The sequence below is a fragment of the Periplaneta americana genome, chromosome 15 (assembly GCF_040183065.1).
Source record: "Periplaneta americana isolate PAMFEO1 chromosome 15, P.americana_PAMFEO1_priV1, whole genome shotgun sequence".
Taxonomy (NCBI): domain Eukaryota; kingdom Metazoa; phylum Arthropoda; class Insecta; order Blattodea; family Blattidae; genus Periplaneta; species Periplaneta americana.
Genome location: NC_091131.1, coordinates 186,478,161 through 186,497,489, shown reverse-complemented (window position 1 = coordinate 186,497,489; position 19,329 = coordinate 186,478,161). Strand labels below are relative to the sequence as shown.

The 19,329-nt window shown below is 36.4% G+C and overlaps 1 long non-coding RNA gene across 2 annotated transcripts in view; it reads left to right on the top strand.

Moving 5' to 3' along the window:
* LOC138715586 (uncharacterized) overlaps window positions 1-19,329 on the top strand; it is a 148,345-nt gene that overhangs the window by 40,776 nt on the left and 88,240 nt on the right. The gene's annotated exons all lie outside the window — the stretch shown is intronic.

Sequence of the window (19,329 nt, the reverse complement as noted above, 5' to 3'; positions counted from 1 at the left end):
AAATAGCGTTTTCGCAGTATTGATCTTGAGTTCTTTTGCAAGGAGATAGTTAATAATCTGGTTGTACTGGTTTTCAAATAGTCGTGTTCCTTCTGATATGTGTTTATAATTGTATGACATATATAAAACAATATCATCTGCATATTGAAGGACCCATATTGAAGTATTGTTTGGTAAATTCAAAGTTCCAACATATAATGTGTAAAGTAAGGGACTGATTCAAGACCCTTGTGGAATTCCCAGTGATGAGTAGCTTTGATGGTGGTTGTTATATTTAGGTGCCAAGGAGACCAATCTGTTACTCATAAGATTATAAATACATTTGATAACAGGTGGTGGAATATCGTATGCAGGTAGTTGATCCAAAAGTAGGTCCAATTGAACAGAGTCATATGCCTTTGATATGTCTAGGAATAGAGTGAACATCACCTTGTTAGATAAAAGTGCTAGGTATGCATCAACTACTAGTAGATAAATATTTATTTATTTGTCTAATGGCTAGTACATGATATTTACTATCATAGACTGAGGGAAAAACAAGAAAGTGGTGAACAAAACTACAGATTAAGTAATTAAAAACATTTGGGCTCTGGCTTCCCAATAGCGGTCGACTTCTGTGGAGGATTTCAGAGCAGGGCATTTTGCAAGATGTTGTCTATCCATGTCTTCCTGCTGATGGCACAAAATGCAGGATGCTGATGGAAGGATGCCAAGACGATTGAGGTGTTTACCCAGGATGTCATGTTCAGTGTTAAGACGAAAGCTTGCAACTGCTAGTCTTCTGGGTTCAGGAGGTATATCCTTCAGTAATTTCCTACGTTGTTGCGAAATATTTATGTCCAGTTCTTGTTGGTGATTATTTTTTTTTGTAGTTGCTTGATATAATGTTTTACTGAGCTAAATGACAAAGGTTTCCGTGGGTTTATTTTGAGGTTGGCACCCTTCTTAGCTAATGTGTCAGCCTGTTCATTCCCATGTAGATTACAATGTCCTGGGATCCATTGTAACACAACTGTTTTACCACGTTCTTTTAAATTTGCAAGTATTTTTTGACAATTATTGATTTGTTCTGTGTAGGGGTGGTCAGTTTTATTTATGGACAAAATGGCTGCTTTTGAGTCTGAGAGGATGACCTCTGCGAACCTCTAATCACTGCACCAAAAACTACACTAAACCCATTTGTCAAAGTACAAAACCAGGCACTCAGACTTATCACAGGAGGAGTGAAATCTACTCCCATTAACTGTATGCTTTACCTCACAGACATTAAACCTCTTGTAACAACAATAGAAGAAAGAGCCATTATTCTTTATGAAAAACTGATCAGAAGTAATGACGACTATTGGTCCACATACCTTAACACAGAAAGGTATCTGAAAACGCAACACAGATTCATCCAATATGCAGAGAAACTAAAAGAAGAACTCGATATACCCAATCTCCTTCAATCTCTAATGCTTCCACAAAACCCACTTCAGATGGATATAATTCAATCAGAAATAGACCTCCTAGAACAAATCACCAAAAATCAAGACAGTAAAGAAAATTTAAAACAATTGGCCTTTGAAACCGTCAACATCAGATATCCGGAAGACTATTGGATAAGAATTTATACTGATGGCTCAAAAACAGACCCTCAAGGAAATGTAGGAGCTGGTATTTTTTTAGTAGATAAATATTATATGATGTGCTATATCCCTTTCGGAAGCCATATTGATTGCAGGGCCATAAATGAAATCTTTCTAAATGGAAAGTAATTCTGTCAGTAAGGATTTTTTCAAATAGTTTGCGAAGTGTATTGGACAAAACTATAGGTCTGTAATCAGTAACTGTTGTTCCTTTCTTGAGGGGGTTAATTATAGGTTGAATATAAAATAACTTCCAGGTATCCGGGACTTCTCCAGTTGTGAGAATCTGATTGAATCTAGTTGCTAGGAGTGATAAATACTTGAATGGAAGCTTCTTGAGTAATAGATATGGGATATTGTCCGGACCAGGTGCAGTGTTTCTTCGAGAAGCCAAGACGTGCGAGATCTCTTATGAGGTAATAGGTTTAAAAGCTGATGATCGTCTGTAGTGCTAGGAATTTCAAAAATAGGTGGAGGAGCTTTAACCGTATCCAGAGAATGATCTTGTAAGAAAGTATCTTGAAGTTCATGATCAATAAAAATCGGGGTGAAGTTAGTTTGCTTGCCTGTCTTATACCAGTTTAATTTCTTCCATATGGTTGTAGTTGGAGTTTGTGATATAATTGATGCAGTATACTTTTTCCAGCCGAGACGTTTGTAATAACAGAGCACCTTCTTAGTGAGGGCTTCTTGGTTCCTAGCCCCTAAGTAATTGAAAAAATTCGGGGTTAACCTGTATTTCTTATAAGCCAGTCGTCGTTTGGCGACTGCTCTGTTGCAGGCTTCATTCCACCAAGGTGGTTTGGGAGGCATTTTATTTCTAGCAGATTGTTTAGAGAGAGGACATTTCCGGCATTCTTCTATTAACAAGTTATGTATGTCGTCAAAATCCTTTATTGTATCCTGAAAACTCTGTAGTTTAGATATTATCTCATCCACCCTGTTACTATTAATATGTCTGGGTTGTGCTGGATTAGGTTGATTGAGGAAAATGGCTTGGTTTAAATATAAATCTATATCAAGCGGATAGTGATCACTATTCATAGTATCCAAAATTTTATTAATATTAATATGCTGTAGTAAGTCTTCGGATGACCAAATTAAGTCTGGTTGAGAATCATCCTGACCCCATCTTCCTTTTCTAGTTAAAATATGTTTAGATGCAAGTTGCCAATCATGTAATATAGCAAATTCTATGAGAAGATGATGGATTTGCTGCGATCGTCTATGCATATGAAAGTTGGCTATATTAAAATCGCCACATATTAGTATGGAAAGAGTAGAAACGTTTGTTAAAATATGATTCCATTGGTGTAATGATATATTCTCCCTGGGTTTGCAGTATACACCCATGATACTTATATTGTTGACTGTGATAGAGATGATTTGTATTTTATTATTAATATTAAACATTTCATATTTCTTAGTAAGGTGAACAGACTTGTGGATATACATTGCGACACCACCTCCAGTATCTTCCTGGTTGGCGGAGATTAAATGGTAGGATTTAATTTTCTGTTGTCGATAATTTTGAAACCAAGTCTCTGTAATAATGATTATACGATAAAATTTTTTGGATACCAAGTATGATATGTCATGAATCTTGTTGTTTAGACTTCTGGCGTTCCAATATAGGATTTTGAGTCGATCTATGCAAAAGTAGTTTTCAAATCTTCCAACTGGGGTCTGGTATAGTCAGGTGCTTCCTGTATAATGTTATTAATAAAGGCAATGAATGGAGTTTTATTTAGCTTAGTAGAGACTCGTTTTTGAGATTGAACCTCTTTTTGAGTAGTTGACAATTCCTGTGAATTGTGTTCTATCTCTTCGCTGTGGTATGCAGTTGTCCCAGAAGTAGATTGAGAAGGCTTAGGTGATGTGGGATTAGTCACATAGGGGACAGGAGGGGTAAATATGAGATACAGAGAAAGTGGGGTAAAACAAGTTTATTATGCGTATATTTTAGTAGACAAAAATATATATTTAATTTACAACACTCTTCAGTAAGTATAGAAACATCCTTTACAAGATAAAGAATATAAAAAAAAATATATTTAATGAATTTGGGGATGGGGGGAAATGCATGCATACTAATTTTCGTAGAACAAATTCAAATTTTCCCTCCAAACTTTCCTAGTTATTTTGTACCTACATGGTTGGCTGAACTGTTACCAGGCTTTATAGCAGTCATAGTGCTTTCTGGTTAGTTTGCTGCAGAGTTGATAGAGAAATGGTGTTGTTTGAAGATTTGAAATTCAGTTTCAAAAGAAAATATTGAAGAGGGGGAAAAAGAAGACAGTCAGGTGAGAGCATGTGCAATTATTCGCAGTGATATTATTACTGGTGCTTTTGGAACCATTGCTATTTTGGCTGCATCATTTGTTGCAGGTTGACTAGCATTGTGTATTGCCTAGGTCTAACCTATAAAAATACCTAGGTCTTATGCGAAAAAGAATAAAATCAATGAAGATGATGTACGAGTGGAAAGAAAAGAAAGATTCACTGAGAAACATTACAAAAAAAGTACAGTACAATTTAGATAAATCATTATTAAGTAGGCTAGGCGTATTTCTGGACACGTGTTGCAGAAACGTGGAAGAAAGACAGCAATAAGTTTAGAGGCTGAAGGAAAGCTGGCTTCGCATATAAGGGATATGGCTCAGTGGGGATTTGCTTTAACCACTAAGGAAATAAAAAATGTAGTAGCTGACTATGTTTCCCAAAATAACATCAGTACACACTTTAATAGCAACACAGGAAGGCTAGGAAAGGATTGGATGACTAATTTCTTACGAAGACATAACCTTAGCATTAGAAATTTGGAGAAATTATAGATGAACAGAAGAACAGCCACTGCCGATCCATTTATCATATATCAATTTTATGATAGATTAGAAGAAGTCACTGCTTCATTAGGCATTGGGGGTAAGCCATCTCATATTTATAATTTGGATGAGACTTACATTTGCAATAATCCTGTAAGATTGAAATGTGTTGCTGGTAAAGGTCAGAAGGCACATCAGAATGTACAAGGATCCGGCAAAGACAACACTAGCATTCTTGCTTGTTGTTCAGCAGATGGAAAAGTGCTTCCTCCATTAATAATTTTTACTGGTCAGCACTTGTGGACAACTTGGAAAGGAAAACATGACATAAAAGGAACTTTTTATGCAAGTTCTGACAAAGCGTATATGACTTCAGTCATTTTTCAAGATTGGTTTACAAAATTCTGTAGTCTGGTTAAAGAAAGGCCTTTGCTATTAATATTTGATGGACATCTATCACATTTGGACCTGACAACTCTAGAAAAAGCTAGAGAGCAACATATTACCATATTAAAGCTTCCTCCACACACAACAGAAACCATTCAGCCACTGGACAAAGCATGCTTCAAACCTCTGAAGGATATGTGGAATGAAAGACTACATGAGTGGCAGCGCCTTAATATGAGGAAAATATCTCGATCTGAAATGGTGGATTTGTTGTGCGGAATATGGGAGGAAAGCATTTCACAAAAAACTATCCAAGCAGGTTAATTGAAAAATGAGTTCTATTCAGTCAATACTTAACATAACACAATAAAACATGTTATAATAACATTTACAAAGATTTTAAAAACAAACGTTTTCACCAATTTTGATTGGCATCTTCAGGTCGTGTAGGTCAAATGGAACATGTTATAAAAAGTGAACACTTGGTATATGACGTTAAAAACCAAAGTTACAACTGTAATATCACTTAAAAACAGAGAATAGAATATAGCAAAAAGCCTCCACGATGTGTAAAATCACACGCAAGTAACGGTCATTCATCCACTAGTCGTGCAACGTATACAGTTTTTCGTCATACGCTACCACTTAATGTAAAGATCAGTCGTATCACCGTCCTCATGGATTTCAAGAAGTTCTTCCATTTTTTGTAAGTATTGTTTTAGAAGATTTAAATAATACTTAAATGCTTCTAAATATTCTTTCATTCTATCCTTACAATTTACAGGATTTTTCCTGCTCTCCGAACTGTTCGTAGCATCTTCAAATCTATCTTGAAAACTGTATCTGCAATGACAGAAGAGTTTTGCTGTTTCCTTGGTTCACACATGCCTCTTTCAACACAGTGATTCTACACACATCGTGGAGGCTTTTTGCTATATTCTATTCTCTGTTTTTAAGTGATATTACAGTTGTAACTTTGGTTTTTAACGTCATATACCAAGTGTTCACTTTTTATAACATGTTCCATTCGACCTGCATGACCTGAAGATGCCAATCAAAATTGGCGAAAATGTTTGTTTTTAAAATCTGTGTAAATGTTATTATAACATGTTTTATTGTGTTATGTTAAGTATTGACTGAATAGAACTCATTTTTCAATTAACATTGAACTTAACGGAACCAATATGCCTTTGAAATTATCCAAGCAGGGTTTAATTCAACAGTGATATTTCCTTGTAACAGAGAGAAATACCCGAAACATCATTTAGATCCTGGTAAATAGAAAAATATTATGCAATGACTACACAAACAGGCCATACAAATGAGGTAGTTAGTCCTACCACAACTCCATTACCTGTTAGAGAGTCAGAGCCTATGGCAGGACCTTCAAATGCATCAGAGCCTGGAACTCTTACCATAACGGTATCTCCTGTTGGAAAAGAGTCTCTTGCAGGGCCTTCGAATATATCAAATAGGCCTCCTATCACAATTGCATCACTCATTAGCAAGTCATAGCCTCTTCCAGGACCTTCAAATACATCAGATGGGCCTGAACCTATCAGTTCTCTTGAGCAAAACTGTGGAAAGAGCAGTGTCACTTTTGCAGATTTGCTGTTACAAGTTAAAAAGACTACTCCCATTCCTGAAACAAAACAACATAGTGAAGTTGTTACGTCAGAAGAGGATATGACTTTGATAAAGAACAAGTGTGGCAAACTGAAAAATGGTAGACCTAAACCTGTAGGAAACAGAAAAACTAAGTTAGGAAAGCAGAAGAGAAACATACCAAAAGATCCTGAAACTTCTGAGGATGAAGAATGGCTGGAAAGCGGTGATAGTTTACAGGACATTGATCTCTTAGAAGATGAACCTGCAGAAATATGTGAGGTGATTGAGCCAAATGAAGTGAAGATTGGAGATTATGTGTTAGTTCAGTTTAAAGGCGGTAAAAGAAAAACAGTTATTTATAAATATGTTTGTGTTGTGCAGAAAACATATCCTGTAACTGATGAGTATGATGTAATGTGTATGAATATGATATCTGGAAATAAGACTCTTTTCAAGTTGAATGAAGCAGATGTGTCACTAATTCACAAAAATGATATTATAGGCATACTTCCAGTACCATTTATGTCTTGCACTGGACAACATATGCAATATTGCTTCGCACAGCCAGTTGATGTGTGTGAAAAGTAGGCCTAATATGTGCAGGTTGTCTGGAATGTTTTTCAATCATTTTTGTTTAATACTAATACTATCTGAACTAAACTAAGATAAACATAAATCAGCGTCTAAAATGCCTCATGGGTTTGTTTATTTCTTATAAAAATGTATTTTTTTTTTATGAAAATTAAAAGTTTGTTCAGCATACTATACTTAAAAAAAACTGCTGTGTCTTATTTTTGCACTCCCAGAGAGGAACATAGGTTAAGGGTGTTTGAGAATAAGGTGCTTAGGAAAATATTTCGGGCTAAGCGGGACGAAGTTACAGGAGAATGGAGAAAGTTACACAACGCAGAACTGCACGCATTGTATTCTTCACCTGACATAATTAGGAACATTAAATCCAGACGTTTGAGATGGGCAGGGCATGTAGCACGTATGGGCGAATCCAGAAATGCATACAGAGTGTTAGTTGGGAGACTGGAGGGAAAAAGACCTTTAGGGAGGCCGAGACGTAGATGGGAAGATAATATTAAAATGGATTTGAGGGAGGTGGGATATGATGATAGAGACTGGATTTAATCTTGCACAGGATAGGGACCGATGGCGGGCTTATGTGAGGGCGGCAATGAACCTTCGGGTTCCTTAAAAGCCATTTGTAAGTAAGTAAATTCCTGTAGCTCTCTTAGGTATGGAGACTGAATGCTGTCTTTTATTTACCCCCAACTGTCTTCTTTTTACCCCATTTGGTGGGTAAAAAAAACACACTTTTTATTTTATTGATGAAAAAATATATAAATTGAAGCAATATTACTTATAAAATTGAATTCAACATGCAGTTTACCATCATTTTAATAATTTACTAAAATTTTAACTATTTGCTTTCTGTTTAAAAACATTAAAGTTTTGATTTTGTCTCATATTTACCCCTCCTGACGCCTATGTTAGATTTTTAGATCTTGGATGATCAAAGTTGTCTTTGAGTGCCTGTTTATATTCAGCAACATTGTAGCCTGTAGTATTGTAAGGCAGTTTTCGTTTCCCTCTCTTGTCAGATGCATGGGGGTTCGGGGTACTGTTAGCATTGCACAGGTTGTGAGATGATGGTTTACTATTTGGTGAGATTGGTGCTGATGTCTGAAGGGGCGGAAAGTTAGTTGCTGGGCTACCCTGAGTGTTATTGTTCGTTCTAAGGATAGTGGCATAAGTAGTGTGCCCTTTAAATATTTGTTTCGCCTGATATTTGGATACTGGGAGGCTTTGTATGGTATCGGCAATATTTTTTTCTAGGTTATAATTCGGGCATTTATCCAACTCCGTACTATAATGGGCCTGTTTGCAATTTACACAACAAGGTTTCTCTGATTGACATTCAGCTGTGGTATGAGGGCCTCCGCATTTCATGCAACGAATAGCGTTGCGACAAAACTTGGACTTGTGATTTAATAATCCACAATTATTGCATTGTATAATTTGCTCCTTATATACATGCACTACACGTCTCTGATAATATAAGACCACGTATTGAGGGAGTTTCTGTGATCGAAATATAAGTTTAACTTTAGAGGAAGGTTTGTAAATCGTTTTTCCATTCTCGTCCGTGGATTTATAATTCAGGCGGTAGGCGTTTGTGACTGTAAATCCTTCAGATACCGAAATATTGGTTATAATATCTGTGATTGAAATGTCTAGGTCAACTCCACCAATGATCCCATGCACCATGATATTGTAATTAGGTATGAATGACTTCGTCTGAAACAGCTCGTCGAAATCAGAATCAAGGAATTTGTTAGCCTGGTCGGCTGAAGTAAAGTGTATTTCAAGTTGATTAAATCCTGACTTGAAAATTTGCAAAACGTCATAATTATTAGTGTATTGCCATTTACCGAACTTCATCGGATGCATCTTATTGATGTTCGCAGTCTTGCTTCTAATAGTGACAAAGAAGGGTCCAGAATCTGAAAATATATATTGATAAGATAACTGAGGTTTCATTATATCAGACCTATCCTGGTTTTCGTTAGATCTAAGTGATGAAAGGGGCTTGGTACTGGTCAGTGATTGTTGCTCAATCGGAAATGATGTAATGGGCAGAGCTTCCTCCATGATTTCCGGAATGTTTTCCATGTATGAGTAGTAAGAGACCCCCGAAGGGGCTCTAGATTATCAAACAAAGAATAAATAATATGAAAGCGTGAAAAAAAAGGCTTAATAAAAACACTGAAACACTGTCACTGAATCTAGACACTTCTCGACTACAAACTATTACACAAAAATATAGAACCACTTGCACAAGTCTAACTAGTAGCGTATCTCAAGTAGAAGTGATGTATGAGCATCAAATGGCTTCAATGACGTCACAACCCAGTTAACCATGCCAGTTTCCTTACAAATGTGTCAAGTAGCAATGATTTCCATGTGCATTGCCCTCCTTCAACATATTGTAACAGCTGGTCTGCTGTATTTGGTGTTATAGCTTAGCGAGTATAACTAGGTACTTGCGTATAATATATTGTTTCAAATTTCTGAACCAGTCATTAAGAAGGGAAGGTTGAAAGAATCTGGCAATGAAAGCAAAAAGTTAGAGGCAGCAGGAAATGAATATATGATTCTAAATAACTTTCATTCATCTACCTGCAAAGAAACCATATTTATTAGAGGTAAACCTATGTTGTGTAGGCTGTATGTGTATGTTAATTTGAAAATGTATATGTTACCGGTAATACCGTTAAAACCCGAAATCCGTCAAAACCAGTTTCATCCAGTAAAAACTAGCTTAAATGTGTGCGTGTATCTAATGCCTACTCACTTCACTTCACAGTGGGCCAGAATCGACTCAAAATGGGACAAAATTATTTTATGTCTCTATTGTTTTCTTGGAGCATAAAATCAATAGTTATTCAATAGTTTTCACTTTTTCTTTAAGTTAAAAGCACTTTCACAACATAATAGTTTTTTATTCAATATCTGATTCCTCATCATTACATTTTCATTACTGACATTTTCTTCATGAATGGCACTTTCTTCTTCTTCCTCACTAGAGTCTTTCAATAGTTGTAATCCTTCCTTCCACAAGGAAGTTTTGTATTTTTATGTGACTTTCTTGATATTTGAAATGAGAAGATCGGAAGATATGAGAAGGTTGTTGACTAAATCTGTCATTGTATTTTTACGAGAACTTTTCCTTGTGTGGGGCTCTCGATATATTTTAATATCTTTATTATGAGCCTCCTGAACCTCCTCAGATAACTGTGAAATTGGAAGCAGAGCTGAGTTAATAATCTGAGACCCATGGATGAGAATTTTGTGTACGCTACCTGGGAGGTTAAACCAGGGATACTTCTGAATGAACAATTTTGCATTTTCTAGCGTATATTCATCCAAAGAATCAATTTTAATGTCTCTTCCGTTAGAAATTACTCGAAGAACAACTGCAAAATGTATAATTAAGTCTTTATCTATCCCAGTGATGAATATGTTAATTCGGGATTTGAGAAGAATCTTCTAGAAGTATTCACGTTGTTTAAGGTTCCACTCTCTCCTGGTTTAGGTTTGTCCACAAGAAGTCCCATCTCATTTGGAAACCAACTCTGAATTTCTTCCTTTCTCCTTTTCATAAATTCGTCTGGCTGTATGATCTAACAGACTCTGTAACTTCACTTCTGCACTTATTTCTGTCAGAGTAATATCACATGGATAGTAATGCAGCTTTGCTTCTCGAACTTTATTGTACGCTGGATATAAATCTACATTTCTACATTTTTCTTGTAGTCTCAATAAAGTGTACTGGTACTTAGATAATTTCGTATCCATTATCAGGGCTAAAACGTCATCACCACTATATTTTGCAACATTTTTTGCAGGAACCACTATGCTCGTTATATGCAGTTGGAATTTTTGCCACACGGATTGGTGTACTTAAAGCATTTTCCATTAGTTTAGCTGCTTCTCTTTACCAGAAGCCTTCATACTTATCCGAGTAGCAAGAACAAGTGCAGCAGGATCAGCAGCTTCTCTGAGATGTTCAGTTTTCCTCCTCTTGGTCTTCTTAGATGATTCAGAGAACAATTTTCTTGGATGACCAGAATGACTATACAACTATGAACATCCAGCCACATGTTCAACATGAAATTTATTACATGGGGCAGCTTAAATTCTTGATCCAGTGAACTGCCATATTTTTCATCCTATTTATTTTTCATTCTGTAGCAATACTGCTATCTTTTATTCAAATTACTGCAGAATGAACTATTTTTTTTTTCTTTAGCTCTGAAGAAAAATCTTGTTGACAATTTTCACGTAATCCTAATTATGAAATAACAAACTCATGAAGAGCTGTCTTATCATTATTATTTTGTAGCAAGGATTCCATGATTTCATGGTGTAAAAAACAGCAGTCATCTGGAATAGTAATAAATAATACTGTACCGGTACGTAGGTATCTGAATTTTCGCACATTAATCAGAAAAGTGCAAGTAGCTGCAGCTGAATACGACTTTTCTGCAATCTATAGGATCTGTTTAAATCATCGACACAAACATTTTCGTAACATCGAGTGACACGCACTTTATAACCCTCTTTAAATATTGAAAACTAAAATATATTAGCTTAAATTGCATTCCTCCGAGTTATCACAAATATTTACACTCTATATGATATCAGAATTCCTTAGTCAAAGATTCATTGCCACTAAATTCAATAACTCACTTTCTAATTACAGACAAACATATCGAGGTCTAACTCAGGGCGCTGTCCTCAGCACAACTTTATTCAATATTTATATAAATGACTTACCCTCCCTATTAGAGGAATCAAATATGAAAACAGCACTATTTGCAGATGATATAGTTTTGTGGACTTCCGGATCTTACAGACATAGAGACAAAATTCAAAATTCTGCTCTTAAAGCTCTAAATCAACTACATGAATGGAATACATCAAATTTGATGACACTCAATTTAAGCAAAAGTAACTACCAAATATTTTCACTCGGTAAAAAAGAAAGAGAATTCAATATCCAATACAACGGCCAGCACCTTCCTAGGACTTATGAATCCAAATATCTTGGAGTTATTTTCGATAGTAAGTTAACATGGAGCAACCATTTGAAATACATTTCTGAAAAAGCTCGTAAAAGATTCTCCCTTCTAAAAAGACTAGCAGGAAAGAAATGGGGATGCTCTAGGAATACTTTGAACACTACATACAAAATGTTTATACAGCCAGTGCTGACATACTGCGGAGAAATTTTAATTACTTCACCTTTCATAAAAGATATAGAATATGTTCAAAACCAAGCTCTCAGACTCATTACTGGTGGAATCAAAACAACTCCAATAGATTCTATGAGGTTCCTCACTAATATTAACAGTATCAAAATGACAATAGAAGAAAAAGCACTGATTCAATATGAAAAACTTATCAGATTACCAGGAAACAATTGGCATTCATACAGTCCTCTCTGTAGATTGAAAACTCAAAAAAGTTTCATATCCATTGTTCAAGAATTAAAACAGAAAATCAATATCCCGAATTTAAAAGAAAACTTACAAATTAAACCAAACCCTTAAACTCTATTAAATACAGAATATAATCTAAATTTAACAGAAGAAATACTGAAATCAGAAGTAAACACTGAAATACTGAAACAATTGTCTTTAGAGACAATTAATATTAGGTACCCTCCACAGAACTGGCTTCATTTATACACCGACGGATCCTTGATCTCCAGAGAACAAGGTGCCGGTGCAGGTGTTACGTGCTGTTTCTTCTCACTTTATAGATCTCTTGGATATGGAACAACAAGTTTTGATGGAGAAATCATTGCAATAACTGAAAGTCTCAGGAATCTTCTATGCCACATCAATAAATTTAGGAATGCAGTTATATTGTCAGACTCCAAAGCAGCTATTCTATCAATCGTCTCTAGACACACACCTTCATCTCAAACAGCAGAAATAACTAAAATGCTCTCTCAATTTAATATCAACCAATAAAGAATTGTATTCCTATGGATACCATCCCATTGTGGAATCCTGGGAAACGAGAATGCGGCTGCTTTAGCAAAGAAGGGCGGCACTGCTACTTACAGACCTGTTACTAAATCTACATACTACTCTGTGAAGAGATTTATTAAATCTACATACTTGGACTTCAACAAACAAATTTTGATAACTCAATCCCAAGGGGAAAAATGTAACTCTCTGCATCAAAATCCACAGTTAATTCCCGATTTACCACTAAAATCGTCTGTAGCTGCATTTAGATTGGCAACAGGCCATAATTGTTTAGCCAAACGCCTGCATAGAATTGGAATATATCAGTCCCCTAACTGCCCATTGTGCAACTCAAACCAAGAAATGGATTCGGAACACCTCAAAATCTGTGCTTCAGTTGCTGGTCATGATAATATCTTTGAAAAATATTGGAGTGCAAGAGGTCAAATGACTTTATTGTCAAACGCCTGGCATTAGAAAACAACAACAACAACACTCTATATAAACCAATTCAAAATTACATGTATTCCTAATAAAACCTACCCTTTGTTCTAACATTCTCAGCCATTGTTATTTCTTTATTCACGAATATGACCACGTAACACACACCAATGTCTCAAACGCACGGCCTAGGACTGACTGGTACGCTATCGCCTGCTTACAATAGCTCTCTTTCAAGGCTGTAGCCACAGCTGTTAAAACATGTTATAGATGATGCATCATGAGTTTAGTGCTCACCAGCATCCCTACTATGAGTATACACTGTCAAAAGTATTGTAGAAAAAAGTTCATTTTTTCAATTTTGTCCCATTTTTTATTCAGTCTGGCCCACTGTGCACTTGCGTGATTCAGATTCCGCATATTTCGGATAGATGGCAGGACTATGATCCATTTTCAATTGTACAACACTTTGGCGGACCACGCTGTACATGATGTGTATCATGTGAAGAGTTATGTCGTGTACTAGGGTGAGTGTATGTGTAAGTGTAGTGTAGGGAATGGGTGAGGATGATAATGAAGAGGAAGGGAGAAGGGGAAATATGGTGCCGGCACATAGCCTACTCCTGTCGAATAGCAACAAGGGGGCCACCAGGCTTAACGTCCTCATCCAATGGTCTAATCACTATCAACAGTGACATATGCCTTCTCTTCATATCCACTGCAGAGGGATTTGGGATTTAACCCAGGCATATTGGTGCAGAATTTAGTGGTTAGAAGTTCTGCACCACCACAAATTTTACATGAAAATCTCTAATCCCACTGGGAATCGAACCCACCGGCTAGTCTGGAGGCAGACGTGCTGCCACAGAGCTAACTTGGCAGACCTCCTTAAACAAATGTACATAGATAAAAAGCGAGTTTTCGTAAGGTCCAGAATCAGTGACAGGTTCGGTTTGGTTTGTTTAGGCTAGACCAGGCCTGGGCACTAGTAACTCAATCGAGTCATTGCAGATTTCCCCTTAACTCCCCACTCCACCTTCCCCAGCTGAGACGAGTAGACAGGAAGAAAAGCATTGCTGAGTGACAGATTGTATAAGGCAGGCGTCATAGTTTTTACAAACTTTCAGCTCTTGCTGGTTACCTGCAATCCATCACTGATGTATAGCGCCTACTGTGTTTTTGTTTATAAGGCAGTGTAAGCGAAAAAGACATGGGTGGGGGTTTCAGAGTTCCGTTTCACTTCCCTGTTGTGCCCAGAGCTGGGCTAGACCTTGCGAAAACTCGCTTTACATATATGCTTTTTGTTTATGCCTTTGTTTGCTTAAACTAGTTTTTACTAGGCCTATTTGAAACTGGTTTTGATGGATTTCGGGTTTTAAGATAACATAATGTAAATTAAAGTAACATGCGTACATTCACTGGGATAATGACAAAAGTAAGCACATGTACTGTATGCTGGTTGCAAAATTATTCATATGCTAATGTAAAATATAATGTTGTGTTGGAGATGATGTGAAAAAGTTACAAAGTATTTTCCCAATCAGAATGAAATCAAAATCTTTTACAGCACCTGAAGAGCTTTAATATATGAATGTTTGTAGCTACAAAAAGTATAGAATTTTGTCTTTCATTTTTGCAGTATAGAGGAAAATTTAAAATATATAATTCAATCATGACATATGTATGAAATTTAACAACACTGTATTGTACTTAAAGCAATATATACCGATTTTTTTGCTACTAATATTTTATTTGAGAAATCACACATGCACTGGACATTTTGGGCCCCATTGCGCCTTTATATTACAAAGTAAGTTTCTTAAGAATGTCAAGAATATTGGAAATCATATATAGCTGGCAGTTTTATACACTTTTCTCAAAACTAGCAGAAAGGAACATGTGTAGTTTCTCAAATAACTGATTGAATAATTTTAAAGCACCACAGAAAAAAATAAATCACTAAACTGGAGAATTAGGTACCGCAGCTTTCAACATGGCATTGCAATGATAATCAAGTACACAATGTTGCCAACATTGACGTCATTACCAGGATAAATTTATTTTTTTCTCGTTCACTCCCTCATTCTCAACATTACTGAGAGATAGCTTCACTATTATAGTCCATGGAGTGCAGTTTCATAGAAAGGACTTTGCCGACAGACCTTCTACTGCCCCCTACTAATTGGCTGTCATAAATGTGTTCTTACTGTGACGAAAATCTTGTCTTTGCCTGTTAGTAACCAATCGCAACCCTCGTTCAGAAGAATTGACAGGATCCTGACAAATCCACGTGGAGGCAGAGTTGCCAAAGATTTTCTGAATTCCAAGAATCCCGTCAGTTATCATAAAAGTATAATTGAGAGTGTATTCTGTAGTATTCATTGAGCGGTCAGCTCGTGATATTACGTTGTTTTTTTTTCAAAACACGTGGCGCCCAGATGAGGATGACGGCCACTAATCCTCTCATTTCGAAGGTCGCCAAGATTGTGGCAACTGTGCAATGTTGGGACGATGGACTGGTCAGAGGTGTTTGTGTAGAAAGTCATAAATCTGTAAGTGGGTGTTCAAAGGAGCCACCAAACTGCACTCCATGATATAAAATAGACTTTAGCAACAAGGTTAGATAAGGAGATAAGTACAATAGTGTTAATTGCACACTTTGCCAGTGATAAGGTTGGCTGGGGTTTGACGAGGAGATAATGTATGAATGTCAATTACACACACTGTTGATTTCAACGATATTCCCTGGACCACATCATATTTCTCATTAATTTCGCCGTGTTAAAGTGTTATGATATCTTCTTTTAGTGTATTAAAAAAGTCGTCATTATACTCCATAGATCTTGCATTTAAAAGTGCAGGGACTTAGTATTAAAGAATATCATCACCAATTTTACTAGCAACATTTCGATTCTCTTTTGTTTCACATGGCTTAGTATGGCCTGGTCACTAATGACACATGCAGCTCACGACAGAAAGAACTTGACTGTGAGATCAAACTACGCATGCGCGGACTTGGTTAATAAAAACCTAAACTAACCAAACCTAACCTTCGTATATACAAGATGTGTAACTGGAGTACAAAGGGAACTTCATTTGATTATGAATGTACACGCGAAAATAAATCCAGATAAGGATCACACTGACACTACAAGAGAAGTCTGTGCATGCGCAGTTTGATCTTAAGAGCCAAGTTCTTCCTGTCATGAGCCCCAATGGCGAGCATATTTGGCACTGCTGTATGGTATGCATTATCCAGTTGTTCCAAATGAATAAAAGTTTTTCTTTTTTTTTAAGTTGACTCTTCAAATACCACAGATAGAATAACACAGAGTGGACCCCTCGAACTTTCCTGGTTTCCATTGCTTCTAAAAAAGAAACAGAAAGAACAACAATAATAAATACAATACGCCTTATATCCACCCTTCACGTCTAAAAAGTGAAGAATCGAGGAATAGAGACCCAATATGGCATATTTGAAATTCTGATGGCATCTGCATCAAGGCAACATGAAGAGGATGAATGCCAGATCTTCGGGAAATTTATAGCTAAAAGATGTAGCAATGTTCATCCATAACGCAGAGCAAAGTCCAACATGCTATTATAAACAGTTCTTTCTACAGTTTACCGTATACATTGTTCTCAACATCGTACTGTAATGTTCATCCATCACAATGCCTGTTACCATATTAAGAGAGTTCCTTCAATTCTCCTGACCTTGTCAAGCACTGCACTGATTACACTCAATTAAAACTCAAATTTTTCTAGCATCAAGTACGTCCAATTGGCAAGATGTGGATATGAATTTTCAGGCTTTATTCATTTTTAAAAATAGTGTTTTATGGTGTTACTTAACCTTTTATATATTGGTAGAAAATAAGAACACCTATCTGTAGACTTCTGACACATTACCTGTGCACTCGGCAGATGCCAGAGTGGTGTGGAATTGCCTCGCTATAACTCACTACAAAAATATAAGTTCAAGGAGACCTACTTAGCACAGCGTAATACACAAATACACTATTGCGTTATTCCACAAATTAAATAAACACAACAAAAGCAGGAAATATACCCATTTTTAGAACCACATGACAAGCAGACGTGTTCTTTACTCAGAGAGAAAAATTAAAGTTTTCTGGAAATGTAGTAGTGTAGCGCAGAGTCTTTCTCTCTATCTTTTAACACCATTTTCTCCATTAACTAATGGTCAGAAAACGCACAGAAAAAGTGTTATGCCCTCTCACTGTGAGAGTGTCACATAATAACATTAAAGAACTTATGGTTTTATATTATGATATGTTAGGAAGGCAAATCTCGTTGCTCGCAATCATAAGCTTTGTGATGAACTGATGAGAACGCCGCTAACTCTGTCATAAGAGTAGCCAGTATCAACACTCAGCAATCCCCATTCAGACTTAAATTCAAAGAAAATACCGCCAGTCGTTGTATCAGCCAGACGCTTGGAAGTTCAGTTTAATTTGAAACGATAAAGAGTGCAGTTCTTTTGTACCTAGGTGATTTATATTTTAATCATTATAATGAGTGACAGTCGGAAAAATCTCAGTGGTTCTCAATACCGGAAACACCTCTGATTGAGATTCTGGCTGATATGTAAATCTATTACCAGACAGTACATCTCATTTGACGATATGTGTCAGAGGAAGAACTGCATCTAGAATCTCATTAATGTAATATGTAGCTAGTTAGCGTTGTATGCAATGGAGGGGGAAAGGAACTGGTCACCCTACCCCATTATCTCCTGGCCTAGTTGCCTTATGAGTGATGCCTTGATGATGTCACTTGTGGGGTCCAGACCTGTCTTCGGACAGTTGACTAAACAACAATACCGGAAACTCGCAAAATACAAGGCAATAAAAAGAGAGGAAATTGTGAGAAAAAGTGCAAAAATGTGTCATTTAAAAAACAAACATAGCCAGCTTGTTCCAGTTCGAGTCCAGATACATCAGAGTGTAATAATGTGGCGAACAGTAGGTACCGAAAATAGTGCAGTGTGTGGTTTATCTGAGTCAGGTGTTTCTGATATTGGAAACAGTAATAATGACGCGGAATCAATTATTTCATTTTATCCAAATGACGCATATAGGGCGAAATAAGGGGCAGAAATATTTTTCTCTGCCTAGAGGCGCCAAGTAACTAGATTCGCCCCTGCATGTTAACACACCGGATGGTGCAAGAAACATGATGCATGGCACATGGAGTGTGACACATAACGCCATGTTATTTGATGTAATGAGTCATTCAGTATGGAGTCATCAGATGATGAAGATCTTCTGCTATTTTCAATAATAAGAATGCGAAGATGAAGGCATAGGTTTTTTATTCATTTATTCAAAACGCTGAAAATCATGGTTCTTGTAGTGTTTTATTGGTAGAGTTAGCACAGCATCCAGACAAATTCGCAGAATATTATAGAATGTCCGAAGAATCATTTGAAGATATGACAAATTGTGAATATTCCTAATAGATGGAAAACATGTGTGAGTATTACACAAGCACATGGACTTTTCACTCTGATTTCTGTTGAAGACTTGGGTACAAATAGTGTTGGTGCTAGGGTTGCCAACTATTTTTGAAGAAAATACGGGAGACTAAGTGGTCTACAATATTTCACATAAAAAATTGAAAAATTATTAAATTCAGTTAGCGGCACTGAAAACAATTTTATTCTACATTTTGGCAGTTAGGCTTAAATTAAAGTATTTTTTTTAGATATTTTACCTAGCGTAATAGTTTCAAACAAATTGTAAAAATTTCCTACATGAGTAATTGAAGTTGACTGTGATTTGCAGTTCTGATTTGATTAGATGTGTCGCACTCCTGTTTCGAACATCTAAGGATTGCGAGACCTCATATGTGAATATAGGTATA